Genomic DNA, 15,148 nt, shown 5'->3' on the forward strand with positions numbered 1-15,148 from the left:
ACTGCTGGCGACCTACTGCACGTTACAGAAAATTACAAAATGCAAATGATGGTTAGGGCTTCTTACACAGTCATGACGATTTACTGTTTTTTCATCACAATATTTGTCCGACCTGTTCTATACCAAACTATTATAAATTTAAATTATTATTAAATATAAAACAAATACTGAGTGCTTATTCTGAATATTTTTTTTAATTGCGTGGAGAGACCCTAATACCCATTTTCCATCCACCTGTCCATCCGTCCGTCCGTCCATACATCTATCCTCCAGTCATTTCTCAGATGACATCCACAGACTCGTGTCATTATTCAATATTAGATCATGTTCTGCTGTCAAAGCACCCAGAATTGAAACTAAAGAGATGAATTTCAAAACATGTTTTATGTTGCTTCTCAAATCTTGTCTTGAACCTCATGACACATACAGACCACAGGATATTTCCTTGGGGTCACATTTGGTTCTTTGCTAGCCGTCTGTTGTGGTGGACAATTTAGTCGGGGCCACTTTTTCAGATCTTTTGACATTAATTTAATGTGACATTGGTCCTAAGCAGCTCTGCTCATGCATGCTCTCGGTATTTACAGAGCATGTTTAATACAGCTGTCATGCACTTGACTTATTTTACGGGGCAAAAAAAAAAAAAAAAAAAAGTATTTTATTCTCCAATGAAAAGAAGCGACCTGCATTTGAATTTGCTTCTCAAATCTTACAGGATTATTTCACAAAAATTAGCTGGAATTTGTTTATTCGGCTGTCTTTGTGTATTTTATTGATCAGATTCCCCGACTTGAAACAACACGCCAATGGTTACATGCGAACACCGATGCGTTGGCTATGCACAATTTGAACCCTTCGCAGCACGATTTCCGCTTCTCCGCCGGCTGCAAGCGAGGGGAACAAAAGGCTGCAGATTTCAGCACCAGAGGAGGTGGACAGCGCTCCTGACAGCCTGCGTTGGGATGGACAGCTCCCACTGCTCCCCCCCCCCCCCCCCCCCCCCTCTCTCTCTCTCTCTCTCTCTCTCTCTCTCTCTCACACACACACACACACACACACACACACACACACACACACACACACCGGGAGCATGTATGCTCAGATGAAACCAGAATTTCCTCATGTGTGATCACTTTATTGTCAAAAACACAGGCAGTACATGTTTATACACTTGTCTCGATACAGTTCAATGGTTTCATGATGTCTTATCGAAGAGAGGAGGATCATCTCTTGGCATTCACCGCGTGCCTTAATTGTAAGACATTAAATCAAGGTCCGCTGTGAACACGGAGAGACGCAACCCGCAGCTCTGAGAGGGGTTTGCACAGAAACATAAGAGTGAAGTCACTCTGTTATAGAAAAAAAAAAGAGAAACACAACTGGAAGAAACCTCTTAATGCGCCTGTAACCTTGTTATTCTGCAGCCGCCCTGGCCTGCAGACCGAAAATGAGGAATGACAGTCCAAACAGCATGACATTCCTGCTCCAGTTTTTTTTTTGTACTTATAGGTTCGCATACGTACCGGTGCATTTATTTAAAGAGGTTAGGTTACAAGCCAAATAAGACAGTTTTCAGAACAAATTCATTACAGGTCCCAAGCAAATGGAAAAAGGGTCTCCGTATGTAATGTCCAAAGCGGCACACAGCATAGACGTCCTCCATTATTCCATAATGCAACCTACAAAAGAAAAAGCAAACACAAAATGCGCCATGAGCAAATACTCCACATTCATACATTTAGAAATAATAATAATAATAGAAAAAAAAAACGTCCAAAAAAAACCGTGCAAACAACTCGGTCGTCCCTGTCAGTTTTCAGCCTATTCTTAGAAACTGCCGCAATCCACAAAACGGGGCAGCTACTGCGGAGTCCTCATCTTCTCTGTTTTACGCGCAAGTGAACGGAGACGCGGAGACCGAACCGTGCACACGGGCACCTGCTAAATGGGATGGAGCTTTTCCTCGTCCGGTCTTCCCTCCCCCCACCGCCCCATCTGACTTTGGGATTAACGGTGCTCCAGCCAAACAAATGAGGAATCTGCCTTCAGCACAAGAGGATTGGGATGACGGGCGAACGGGTGGTGGGGGGTGGTGACGTCACTAGGCAAACAGATGTTTCTCTGTATTACCCAGAGTCCCCTCTTCATCGCCTAACCTGCGTCCTTGACACCAGAAGGGACATTTTTTTTTCCGCCGACTATCCCAGTTTATCTGAGAACCTGCGGGATGGAGAACATGTTACCAGTTCTGCGGCGGCTTGAAGAACCCAGCCTCAGCGTGTGCTGCGAAGTCCCGAATCTGGCGCTGGGCTGCGAACAGTTATGCAACATTGCACTGTTGGAGGAAAAAAAAAATGGGAACACTTGTGAAGCAACGCACACACTAATACAGGCTCGTTTGAGCATGCGCACACGCACTTGATCGTGCACTCCCTCGCATTCGGTGATGGAGGGAGGGATGCTGGAGCGAAGCGAATGCTGCATTTTGGCTTTGATGTGACGAGCTGTGCAATCAGTGACATTTAACGAAGCGTTAACCTTATTGTTCCGTCTGCTGTACAAAACGTGGGAATGCGTTGATATCTTTGCTGCTTGTCTGTCACATTTTTTTGACCAGGACAGAGATCTGCTTTCTTTTTGGATCGAACCTCATATACATAAATACGCACAATTCGCATTAAAAAGCGATCACATTCCATTGAGGTCAGTGCTGTCAGTAAGTGCCCATGATCCTTAACGCGTCAGAGCCGAAAATCAGCTCCCTGTTCCAACTGAAGGGCAAAGATTCACAGCACTGGGAATAAAGAGGCGCAGGCACAGCTCATATAGTAATTGGATTGAATACACTCGGAGCTGTGGAGAGGAGATGGATAGAGAAACAAAGGAACCCGTCGGTTTATAGTCTGAGAGACGTCCCCATCATATCAAATCATATCGGTAATCCCTGCTCCGGATAGGGTCTCTGGCCACCAAAGGGGAAGTGAGAGAGAGGGAAAAGGGGGAAAAAAACGACCCTATTGTCCTAAAGCGCCGCGCTGCAGCTCAGAAACCTGCTGTCCTCTTTTAGCCCTTCGTATAGATTATGCAACCGTCGACATGAAATGCTGTGCAGGCTGCAGCATGTGCGGGTTTGCTCGTGTCTTATCGTTTTATTCTTTTCCTCTATTTTTTTTCGCACGTGAAAAGCTTTATTCCCGAGAGTCCGCAATAACAATGGCAAGTGCAGCGTGCGGTGCAGGGCACACGGGACCGTTATGTCTCGAAACATCCCGAATCCCAGCTTTTAACTTTCATTTCGCGGATGTGAAATGAACATAGAAAAGAAAAGAAAAACGTAAAGTCGACTCATAAATGATCGATTAGCGAAACCCGGTAAGATACTCACCATAAAGCGGTCCGCGCCATATGGTGGATCCCAGCACAATGAGCTCGCACGTATCCGCGTCCTGCTGGGTTTCTCACTTGATTCGCGGCTTTTACTCTGGTTACTTCGCTCTTTTCATCCCGGAGGCTTGTATTCCCGGTTTGTGTCGGTGCAGCGGCGGACGGGCGAGCGAGCAAAGCACACACTCCGTTCGGCGACCAGGTTCATACTACCAATGAGAGCGACGCCGGAGCCTCCGCAAAGCATGGCTGCGCTTTCTCGCTCTACGCTTTTTTTCAAAAGAGGGCAGGTCGCTGTGTGCATTACAATGAGTTAAAGCTCTCTCTCTCTCTCTCTCTCTCTCTCTCTCTCTCTCTCTCTCTCTCTCTCTCTCTCTCTCTCTCTCTCTCTCTCTCTCTCTCTCTCTCTTTTTTTTTTTTTTTTTTTTTTTTTTTTTTTTTTTTTTACGCAAGCGCGTATCGCTCAGGCGTTTATACACTGAAATACGCTCTCTGAAAACCCCGTATTTTGTCCTTTTGTGGAGTATATTTGCATTTTTAGATTATGCTGCACGTATTTTCAAGGATTATTTCCCCACCTTAGCCAGCAGTATTTAATATGTTTTAGCCTTTATTGCTCCAGAGGTCTCATATTTTGTGTTTTTGTTTTATTATTAGCATGTTTTAGAGTAGAATTCCCGTTAATGCTGCACTTCTTTTTTTTATATACCTTGTCGAGCTTAATCCATTTTAGTATCTTTACATGGGGTTTTTATGGGATGATTTGCCTGTTTTAGATCATGTTTTCCATGCATGCCTTAGATCTTCTGTTTATTTTTGCACCATCCAAGCCAGGTGTACACCAGCTTTTACACAGTGTCCACTGTTTACTTTAAGGCCTCATGTCAAATGCCTCGGACTGATGCCGGGCATCTCCTTATGACCCATGTCCTGATTTTTGAAACACCCAATAAAGATGCAGCTAAGACCTACATCAGGTTACCAACAAGTCTTGGGTGCTGATTTTGGTTAACCCAAGTGGTCTCCACACAACAATCCCACTGTGAGTCCATGACTCCCACTTGGTACCATTTTGTGTATGTATTAACATTACAGCAACAGACTTTAGTGTATTTTATTAGGATTTTTTAAGACCAACACAAAGAAGGCGCATAAATGTGAAGTGAAAGAAAAAGTAAAACTGGCTTTCAAAACCTTGTAAGAAAATCTGAAATATGAGACCTATATTTGTATTCAGCCCTCCTGAGTCAGTTATTTTGTAGAAACATCTACCGGGGCTACACCTGCACGCATATTGGCGTATGTCTCTACCAGGTTTCCACATCAGACTATATGTTATGCTCGTTTCTTCTTTTCAAAAGAGCTCAAACCAAGTCAGATTGGATGGAGAGTATCTGTGTACAAATTTTTTTCTATTATATTTAAATCTGGGGCAGTCAAACAAATGAATATTCTTTAATCCAAACCTCTCTGGCAAAAATCTTCAGAGGCAGTTTTGTCACTGCAAGGCGACCCTCTGACCCAATCTAAAGTCCTTCTCAGCCTTTCACAGATTTTCTTTCTGGATGAATTTAGCTTCCTGTCAGTTCTCACTCGCTTTCTTGTCCCTGATGATGAAAAGCAAACCAACAACACGATGCTGCTACCATAATTGTTCATGGTGGTCCTATGTCTGTTTATGGAGCTAGTTTTCCACCAAATGTACCGATTTGGAGGGAGGCCACAAAAGTTACATTTTGCTCTGTCCAGACTCAGACATTTTCTTTCACATATTTGCTTTTTCCCCTACATGGCTTGGTGCAAACAGCAACCTGGACTTTTATGGCACTGATTCTTCCACATGAGCTGTGCATCCCTGCAGCGCCTCCAGAGATGTCGTGAGCTTCTTGGCAGTTTCTCCAGTCGATGCGGTCCTTGACCAGCTTGTCGGTTTAGGTGGACGGCCATGTCAAGGAAGGTTTCTGTGCCGTGCTCTAAGTGTTTAGGAGACTGATTGACACGTGCTCAGTGAGATGTTCAAAGTTAGGTAATTGTTTTATAATCTAACCCCGCATTGGACTTCTACACAACATTATCCCTGAACTGTCTACTGTGTACCTCAGTCTTCACGATGCTTCATGACCAAACTGCTGAGCAGCTGGATTCATAGCAAGACTAAATTATACACATGATGACTCTATTTAATGATTTTCATACACTGAAGGTAATTAGTTGCACTGGATTTTACTTTGGGATATCGGAGTGAAAATTTTTATGCACTTCGACACTTCTGCACTATCCTAGGTTGGTCGGTCAGATAAAATCTCAATAAAACACACTAAGAGTTGCAATTTATCGTGATGAAATGTAAAAAAAAAAAAAAAAAAAAGACTTTAAGGTAACGGAATACTTTTGCAAGGCACTGTAGATGCTGGTAGGGATCCCCTTGCAGCAGTCAAGTTATTCTCTGTGTGAGAATAATATCACAGGTTTATATTTTTAAGATGAATCCCGCTTTTTACCGCTTCAAGGCGACCCTCTGACCCAACCTAAAGTCTTTCTCAGTCTATAACAGATTTTATTTCAGGATGGATTTAGCTCCACCCAGCTTCCTGTCTGCTCTGACCTGCTTTCTTGTTCCTGCTGAAGAAAAGCAAACCGTCAACATGATGCTGCCACCTCCGTTTGTCCACCACATGTATATGATTTGCACGGAGGTCCCGAAAGCTCAGATTAAGGCATTTTCTTTCACATATTTGCCTCTCTGAACAGATTCATCAGCGTGTCACAGTTTTACTGAACTGCATCTCTGTCTAATCTACAGATTAGTCTTGACAGATGAGCTAAACGATGTTTAGACATGTATAAAATAAAAATTGGTATATTTTCTTTGTGCAGAAATGGTCATAAGTTCTACCTGCCTTGCCAGAAAGACCAAGCTTTCTGGGTTTATTACATTTTAAAGTATGTACTTGGAACAAGTTGTGACACATTCTTGCAAGGCAGTAATTGATCAAAGTACAGTATTTGTATTCCCCCTTCACTTCCTACAGTGATGGACTGCCAGCCAAAGATCCAATCAAGGCCATGGTCCAAATGATGTGGTCTGAGCAACCTCACCAGCCTTGCAGCTATAGCGCAGAATAAACACACAAATGCCTCTTAATGCCCAGCTACTTCTAACTTGTTTCTACAGTGCATTGAAAATGAACGTGTAGGTTTTGCATCAGAATCCAGCCCTCTGTCCCCCAGTTTCACTCTGTTTCACTGATGGCCTTTGAAAGAATCCACTGCGCAGTGATGCAACCTTTGCGTGTGATGCAACAAGAGTGATCACACCACTAAGAGTGTTAACGTTTTGTCAACATTTCTTTTCTTCTTCTTCTTCTTCTTCTTTTTTATTTTGAAGGGTAGTAAGGGAACTCTGCCCGGGCTTGCGTCAGGCTGCATCTAGAGGGAAGTTTGAAAGCTGCTTTTTCTCTTGCAGCGAGATGGAGGAATAGGAGGAGGGGAGGTGCTGCTATTGTTCGCGCTGAAACAATGGAAGCTGCGGGGCGACATGCAGCGGTGCGCACATGAATGGCTGCCGGTGTGTGTGTGTGTGTGTGTGTGTGTGTGTGTGTGTGTGTGTGTGTGTGTGTGTGTGTGTGTGTGTGTTGGGGGTGGCCCCTGGGGTCTCCGTTCCCAGCGCCTCACAATGAACCCCGCGCAAGGTCGGGGCTACCAGGGGTCACAGGCCAACCCCGCTTTTGTCCTGCACTTCAAAACACATAAACATTTATTAATCAAGGGCCACGGAGTGGGCCCCCTTTGCCGGAGAGAGAGAGAAAAAAAAACGTAATGGCAGAGAAGAGGGGCGTAAGGGGCGAAAGAGAAAGAAATGACCACCGGCTTTGGGAGCACATTCCATCATTTGGGTAGAAGAAGTTTGGAAAAGTTGGAGCGACTGCTGGAAAAACACGCGGGCTTCGGATTTGCGCATCTAATGGACACGCAATGCGTACGGCTCTGGAACAAGACTTCATGTTGTAAAGAGACATTTTATCTTCCACGTCAAAGGACGCAATAGGAAGCAGCCGATGTATTATTATTGTTTTTTTCTTTAAAAACAAAATTACAGTGGAGGCGATGGGCGCCACGGAGGCAGCGCTGCATATACGCGCTGTTTTCACTGCGGTGTCAAAATGCGCAAAAAACAGAATCCTCTCCGATTGGGACGATTATTGCTTTTTCCCCCCCAAGCAGGCCTTCTTCTGCAGCTTGACCACATCACCAGACACTTCTAATTTTTCCATAGTTTTTATTCATTTTTTTTTCTGTTTCGGATTTGACTGGATTATAAAAAAATAATTTCGTTTTACTCGTGCGCATTTAAACCCAACACGTGTCGCGGTGTTGGTCTGTTTGGGAGTCGGAGCGACAAACGGGGGACCGGATCTAAAGGATACAATGCCGCCTGTAGCAGCAGAAAGCCACAGAAGAAAAAAAAAAAAAAACAGGCAGATGATGGCAGTGTGCGCTCTGCAGCCCTATAAGATGTCGGGACGTCAGTCGCGTTGCTTTTATCACCCCCTCCTTATGTCTTGCCCCCTCCTCAAGATAAAATGTAAATACAGGCTTGATGCATTAGTCAGTTTCTTTTAAATCGGCATTTGGAAAATTCTAGCAGTTTTGGCTTTATAAGACGAAAAATCAAAATGATTTAGATGAATCAAAATATTCATGTACCATCATCCTATTTACTCACGCATTCCTGTTGTATAAAATGGGTCAAAATGCTGCAGAACTGTCTGTGTGTTAGCAAATCTGTGTTGAAAAATGAAAAGCATTAATTTGATGTCTGTCATTCTGTTTTTGTTGTTGCTTTGAAACGCGTGTAAAACGTGTAATATCAACACACTAAATTTTGAAATTTTGCCTTGCTGTAATTCTTTTTGCACATTAAAAAGTGATTTAATAAAATAGTACATCTCTGAAATTAACATGTTTAAGCCTCTGCATTTCATATATATATATATCTATATCTATATATCTATATCTATATCTATATCTATATATATATATACATACATATATATATATATATATATATATATATATATATATATATATATATATATATATATATATGTATATATATATGAAATATATATATGTATATCTGTATCGTATTGCTGAATTGTGTATGACAGAAAAAAACTGTATGATTGAGAAATAAATGCCTGCAGACATGCAATAAATCGAGGACAGTCCAGCAGATCCCTGCTTTTGTCTTTCAGGATGTGACCTCGTTGCAATTTCTTCTTCTTCTTTTTTTTGTCTCCACTCACGAAATTCTGACAGTGAGGTTTGCCTGCATGCTCCACCCGAGCGGGGACGGTACGTTCCCCGAGCTAGCACCAGACGCCAAACAGCAGTTGTTATTTCATGGTTGCGTGCAAGCAGAACCAGGTCAGCTGCACTGGGTTGCGGGCCTTCTGGCTGTGTTTGTAACGTCCTCCAAAAAAGAGTATATGCTGAAGACATTTCTACCTAGGAAATAGATGGTGTTTTAAAGCATTACACAGTCACTATTTTATGATTTAGTTTTAAAATAGCAACTACCTTTGGTAGGCAGATGGAGGTAGAAACATTTTCCTCATGTGGCGCAGGGAAATCCGTTGTTATCAGTTACCTACGCCGTAACTGTCTTGGCTTAAATTATACCTCTCTCTAAATAAACATTAAGAGGTTAGTAGTCTCTGCAATTTCAGAGATGGATACTCTGTCCTCTGGTAGTGCTTTGTGTGAGTGAAGTACGGATGAGTGTGTTTGGGACCTTCCCCCTCTGACATTAGCAGGGGGTCAAATGTGCATGTAGGGCACCGGGCTCTCCACCTCCCCTCTCTCTGTGATGGTAAATGTCAACCAGCAGCATCCACAGAAAGCGAGGTGAGCCTCTATTCTCATGCTTATGCCAGGAGATCATCACGTCCGACTCCTAAAGACATGTTTCAGCTGCAAGGAGGCAATTAAAGCTGCAAAGGAAGGGAAAATGTAACCAATATGTTCCAATTTCAGTGAATCCAGTGGTTGAAGAGTCATTCTGAACACAGGCTTTAATGTTAATTCAAAACGATAATATCTTGATTTGTTACAGAAAGGGCTGTGTTTACAGCATCGTAAGCCGCAAAGGTTTTGCTTTTTGTTTTTATCTGACCTGTGCGTGCCCATAAACAGAAAGTGAATTAAACAAATGGATTCATTTTGGACACAGGTGCTCGTCTCGCTGGAAATCATTCAGTTCTAATAGCTTTTATTGGAGTGCTCCTGGTTCATCTTCCTCGGTCACAGTTATTTTGAAGCGTTCTCAGAGCAGGAGCAGCTTTATACACAGGTGCCTCTCAGCAAATTACACTATTGTTGGAGAAGTAATTCCATTCAGCAATTCACCTAAAAAACAAACCTATATTTTATTTTATACACGGTAATTATGCACAAAGTATTTAGTTCTACACATTTTTGTGAGTGGGACCTACAGCTCATAACCTGTAAGGAGATTTCTCGGCAAAAGTTTAATATTACATGAACCCAATAAAGAAAAAAAATATACAGATATGCTATTTTTTGGGAGGTTATGGCCCAGGCAGTCATGGAGAAGACTGCTGACGTGACCAATGTCAGTCATTGACGTTCTCCACATGGAGTGTACGCCACAAAAGATCATTACTAAAAAAGCTGACCTTTCACAAAGCACTCCACCAGGGCATATTATTAGAAAGTTTAGTAGAAGGAAAACATTTGGGGGGAAAATGGTGCAAAAGCAAGAAGGATAACCATGAGTTTGAGATGACAGTGAAGCGAAGCCTATTAGAACATAATATTCCTGTTAGGTGAAAGTACAATTCAATTCAATTTGTAAATCAGGGTCCAAAGAAGAGTTAGAGAATCCACACTGCCTGGGGGCCAGTGTGAATTTTCTGCAACCAGTGATGATTTGGGGAGATCCGCTGTCTTCTATCAAGTCCAAAGTCAGCTAAGCCGTCCACAAGGGATTTTTTTTCCCTCTGCTGACAAGATTTACAGAGATGCTGATTTAATCTGTCAGCAGGATTTAACACCTGGCCGCACAGCAAAAGGTACCAATACATGATTTAAAGGCCGTGGTGTCACTGTGTCGAACTAACTAAAACTAGCCTGACCTGAACTTCACAGAGAAACTGTGGAGCATCGGCAAGAAGAATACGAGAGATACCAGAACCAACGATGAGGATGAGCTGAAGGTCTGCATTAAAGCGACCCGGGCTCCCTTAAGACCCTCAGCAGAATCCAACAGGCTTTGCTGCAATAGTTCATGCCAAGGGAGCCCCAGCCTATCACTGAGTGCACATAATGTACAGGACTTACTTTTTAATAGGGTGACATTTCTGCAGAAACAAGTTCTTTTTATGCAATATAAAAATTTCATGAGAAACATGAAATGATTAGGGTTTATTGGCTATAAACCCTAATCATCAACATTAACTGAAGCTTCAATAACTCTTTATGCATTGAATTTCAATCAAATATTATCACTATATAATCACACACAAAATAATAATTTTAGACAAAATACTGATTTAATTGAGCCACGCTTCATGTAGGTGATCTCAGATTCCTGATGTAAATCTGTTTGGGCTGCAGGAACATGCTCGCTCTGGACAGAGTCAGGACCTGGTGCGCCACTTCCTCTGTTCCCTCTAATGGAAAACCCATTGAAGCCCAATCAGCAGGTCTATTCCAGTCTTGTAAGTGGATTTTTTTTTTCTTCCCTCATACCCCCAAGGTTTGTGAAATGGGGGTCAATGGGTCTGTTATTGTTTTTCTCTGCCTCTTTATCCCTACATTGCTCTGTGATGTCAACAGTGAAATGACAGAAAGCTGAAAAGGATGAAAAAGGGGGAAACAGCCCAAAGAGGAAATAACAGCTATTATGATTTCAATGCACTTTCACTCTCAACAGGGTTCTACAATTGTTCCAGTGGACAAAGATGCATATCCATTGAAAGTTGGAAAGAGGTAAAATGTCACTTATCCCATCTGACAAGCTAAAATGAAACAGCAGCGGGTGAAAATGTACAGTTTGGTCTGGAATGTAGCATCTTGTTGTTTTTTTTGCTGCTTATCGTGTCGAGAGCAAAGCAGCGTCGTACCGCTGCGTTCAGTGAAACTGGGAGATCATTACGAAGTGGAGTTTTATTCGTCCGTCTGCAGCGTGATCATCGCACTAAAGCACTGCCATAAATTTCTTCTTGATGTAATTGTATTAATGCAGCGGGTAACGGATGAGTGTGTGTTTCACAATGATTACTAACCTCTCTCTCTTTCTCTCTCTCTCTCTCTCTCTCTCTCTCTCTGGCTGTGTGTCCTCGCTGCCTTCCCCATCGCCTGCCTGACTATCGGAATGGGAACGTGCGCCTCGAGTTGATGCTGATTGCAGCAGCTGCCAACACATGAATCTCCATGGCAACAATGACGGTTGCCGGGCAACCGCGCTCTTTTAGGGACACTGAAAGAAGCCCAAAGGCTTACTAAAAATATATACGTGGGTATGGTGGTTCTTGAAACGCCACGGCTGAATGCTGAGAGGGGCGAAGCTCAGCAACCGCAGAGCGCTCCAGACCGTACCGGAGATGTTTTCCCTGCTTTTGAGCTGCAGCGCGATGCTGTCTTCCTGTGAGCTCCAAATGGCAGCCGCAGAGACACTGAATCCTTTCGTGGCATCGACACGGCTGAGGCCTGAATGCTTTAATAAGGTTACGGTGCCTGTTAGACGCCTGGCTCTTATTGGTAGTGATGCTTTTTATGGGGGCTGATGTGTTTTTACACATACATAGTTTCCCCATTTTTCTAACACACACATACCCCCATAAATATATATATATATATATATATATATATATATATATATATATATATATATATATATATATATATATATATATATATATATATATATATATATATATATATATATATATAAATAAGAAATGGGGCTACTGTCAGCCATCTTGGCTCCTGCATCCAGCTCTCCTCGCTGCAGCTCGCGCAGGTGCCATGCGCACGCGCCGAGGAACAAAGCATTCCATCAGCGCCGGTGACATCACCGCAGTCAGCTCAGCTGTTTCTGCCTGCTGCTATAAATAGTGCAGCGGAAGCAGCGGATTGCCTGTGCAACTCCTGACCTGAAGCTGGGGAGAGATTTGTTTTTTTTCCTTTCTCTGCAGAGTTAACTTAATCTGCACCAGTGCAGACGGATGGTTTTTTTGAAGAACGTGCACGGGACCTTATAAAACTGTGCACCGTGTCGTCTCAATAGCCTGAAACGCGGTGGTTGTGGAAACTTACAAAAGTTACATTTCTTTGTCACGTTAACGTTGAGATTTGAGCAGATTTTGCAGAGCATGGATGGATGTTAGTTGAGATGTTTCTTTCTCAGGGCTTTGCTCAAAACAGAAAAACTGGCATGTAGCATTTAATTAAGCAAGATAAGACACCGCAGCTGAACTTGTTTTACATTTCTTCACATCACAACTCCAAAACTATATCTTATATGAATCTTAAGTGATAATCCACTTTTTCCCCAGCTTGGAACATCTAATGAATCATTTTCTTTGATCTTCCTTCTTTGCAAATTTGTTGTCACTCAGATTGGATAAGAGTCTGCGAACAGTGATGATCAAGTCTTGCCACAGATTCTCAGTTGGATTTAGATCTGTACTTTGACTGGGCCAGTCTTTCAGATAAAACCTATTACAGCGCTATATCTTTGGAGTAATTGTCCTATAGTAAGATGAACCTCCATTAGCTGCATTAGCTCCTTCATTAAGTTTGCCCATTTTTCCCTTCCCAGCTAAAGAGAAGCATCCCCACAGCACAGTGTTTCACAGTGGGGCTGGTAAGTTCAGAGTGACCGTGCACAGTGTTTTTGCACACAGGCGGACATTTAATTTCATCTGACCAGGGCACCTTCTTCCAAATGTTCGCTGTGCCCTCTACATGGGTTGGTACAGACTTTAAAATGGACTTTTCGTGACTTCTTTCAGCGCTTATCTTCTTTTTGTCAGGGCCAGATTTGTGGACTAACAGTTAACATTTCTCCCACCTGAGCCGTAGATCTCTGCAGCTTCTTCAAAGTTACCATTCAGCGCCTTACACCAGAGCCACATCCACGCAATCACACTCACTAAGGTGCACACATTCATTGGCAGATCAGTAGGGAATTTGTACTAAGACATGTGTACATTGAAAAAAATAAAAAATGAGCTTTGAGATCAGATCATCATTAAATGGCAGACGTCATACATACTCTATGGATCGGGGGAAGCTGGAATCAAACCCACAACGCTTTGATTGAAAGATGACTACCCACTGGGGCACAGTCGCACCTTTCTTGTAGCTGTAACAGAGTTTGCCACCTCTACCTGCAAACCCAGAAACTACACATGGCTGTGACATTTGAATTACCTTGTTTCGGCTCTCATTAAGTAGGTCATACCTGCACCTGGGCTGATAAGGCGCCTCGTATCACAGACAGAAACGGCGCTCCAGTCACGACTCTCTAACTGCACTTCAGTCATTATGTCACCCTAATTAGGTACAGTGAGGACAGCCATTGTGATCTTAGGATGAGCTCAGAATATATTTAGAAGTGGCAATTTTATTTATTTATTTTATTTTTTTGTAACTTGATGGGTTGACCAGAAAGTAACATGTTGAGGTGAAACTTGGCTATGAAGTAAAGGGTAAAAATGGAGAAAATGTAACTCATTTTAACAGTTTCTGTGCTTTTTTCCCCCCGAGGACAGGTAGGAGGTGTCGGGGTCCTCAGACTAGTGCGGTCCCCTCGGCCTGCAGCAGCCTGCACCCATCCAGCCTTCTCAGCCAGCCTCAGGGTCATGGTGTTGGCTGGCCAGGTGCCAGAACACGTGCAGGGGGGGGGTCCGTGCCATGGCGTTGGCCCTCGCAGGCTGGCAGCATTGAGGAGCGTAAAGGCATTCAGTGGCGTGAATGTCGCTTTGTCTCAGAGCAGCGTGCCAGGCTAGCTCTAATGAGGCAGCTCTTTGTGGCGGGCCTCTCAACATCAAGTGGGCTGGTGGACTCATTAACCTGACTACTGCAAATAAAGCAGGCAGACACAAGAGGTGCCTATGATAGCACACTTAAGGCCCAGCTGAATCCCCCACCCTGACACCTCCTCCCTGTCCTCTTTTCCCTGCAGTCTCTCAGGCTTCCCAGGACTTCTCTGATAGGAGGAAACCAGCCTCTGGCCTATTTCAGGTGTCCCAAAGAGGGAAGGGGAGTGATTTCCTTCTTTTTTATCTAGTCTCCCTCATACCTTGAGCTTTAATCAGCTTGACTCCTAATACTGTAACCTAGTTTTTTTTTTTTACTAAAATATGTGAATGAAGCTGCCTTAACAGGTCGAGTCCAGCAAGCGTCGTAAAACCGTACAGTAACTGGGATCTCTGATCACCTTTATTCATATTCTTTAAAATTTCTGAATGAATTTTTTTCCTGAAATTATGAAAACCTTCCAGATGCGCCCCGACCGACACGTCAGAGGTCTTTGTTTGTCTAGCTGTCGTGGAAAAATACCCTGAACTCCTGCAAAACATAATCATTCAATCCATTCTTCCCAGCTTAACTTTAGACATCGTCTGCATTTGCAGTTTTACTGTAAAATCTGCCATTTCAACCTCAGATCAAGGAAGGTGCGCAGATTTTTAAACATCTGTCAGAGGTTGCACCTAAAAAGACGAATAAA

At 43.1% G+C, this 15,148-nt stretch overlaps 1 long non-coding RNA gene across 1 annotated transcript; it reads right to left on the minus strand.

Moving 5' to 3' along the window:
- Positions 1-1,114: 1,114 nt before the first annotated feature.
- Positions 1,115-3,663, minus strand: LOC118556854. The gene is made up of 2 exons (XR_004927424.1): positions 3,386-3,663; positions 1,115-1,679 (listed from the first exon to the last, which is right to left on the minus strand). It is a non-coding gene; the product is annotated as an uncharacterized LOC118556854 (long non-coding RNA).
- Positions 3,664-15,148: the final 11,485 nt, after the last annotated feature.

This window comes from Fundulus heteroclitus, chromosome 21 (assembly GCF_011125445.2).
Source record: "Fundulus heteroclitus isolate FHET01 chromosome 21, MU-UCD_Fhet_4.1, whole genome shotgun sequence".
NCBI lineage: Eukaryota > Metazoa > Chordata > Actinopteri > Cyprinodontiformes > Fundulidae > Fundulus > Fundulus heteroclitus.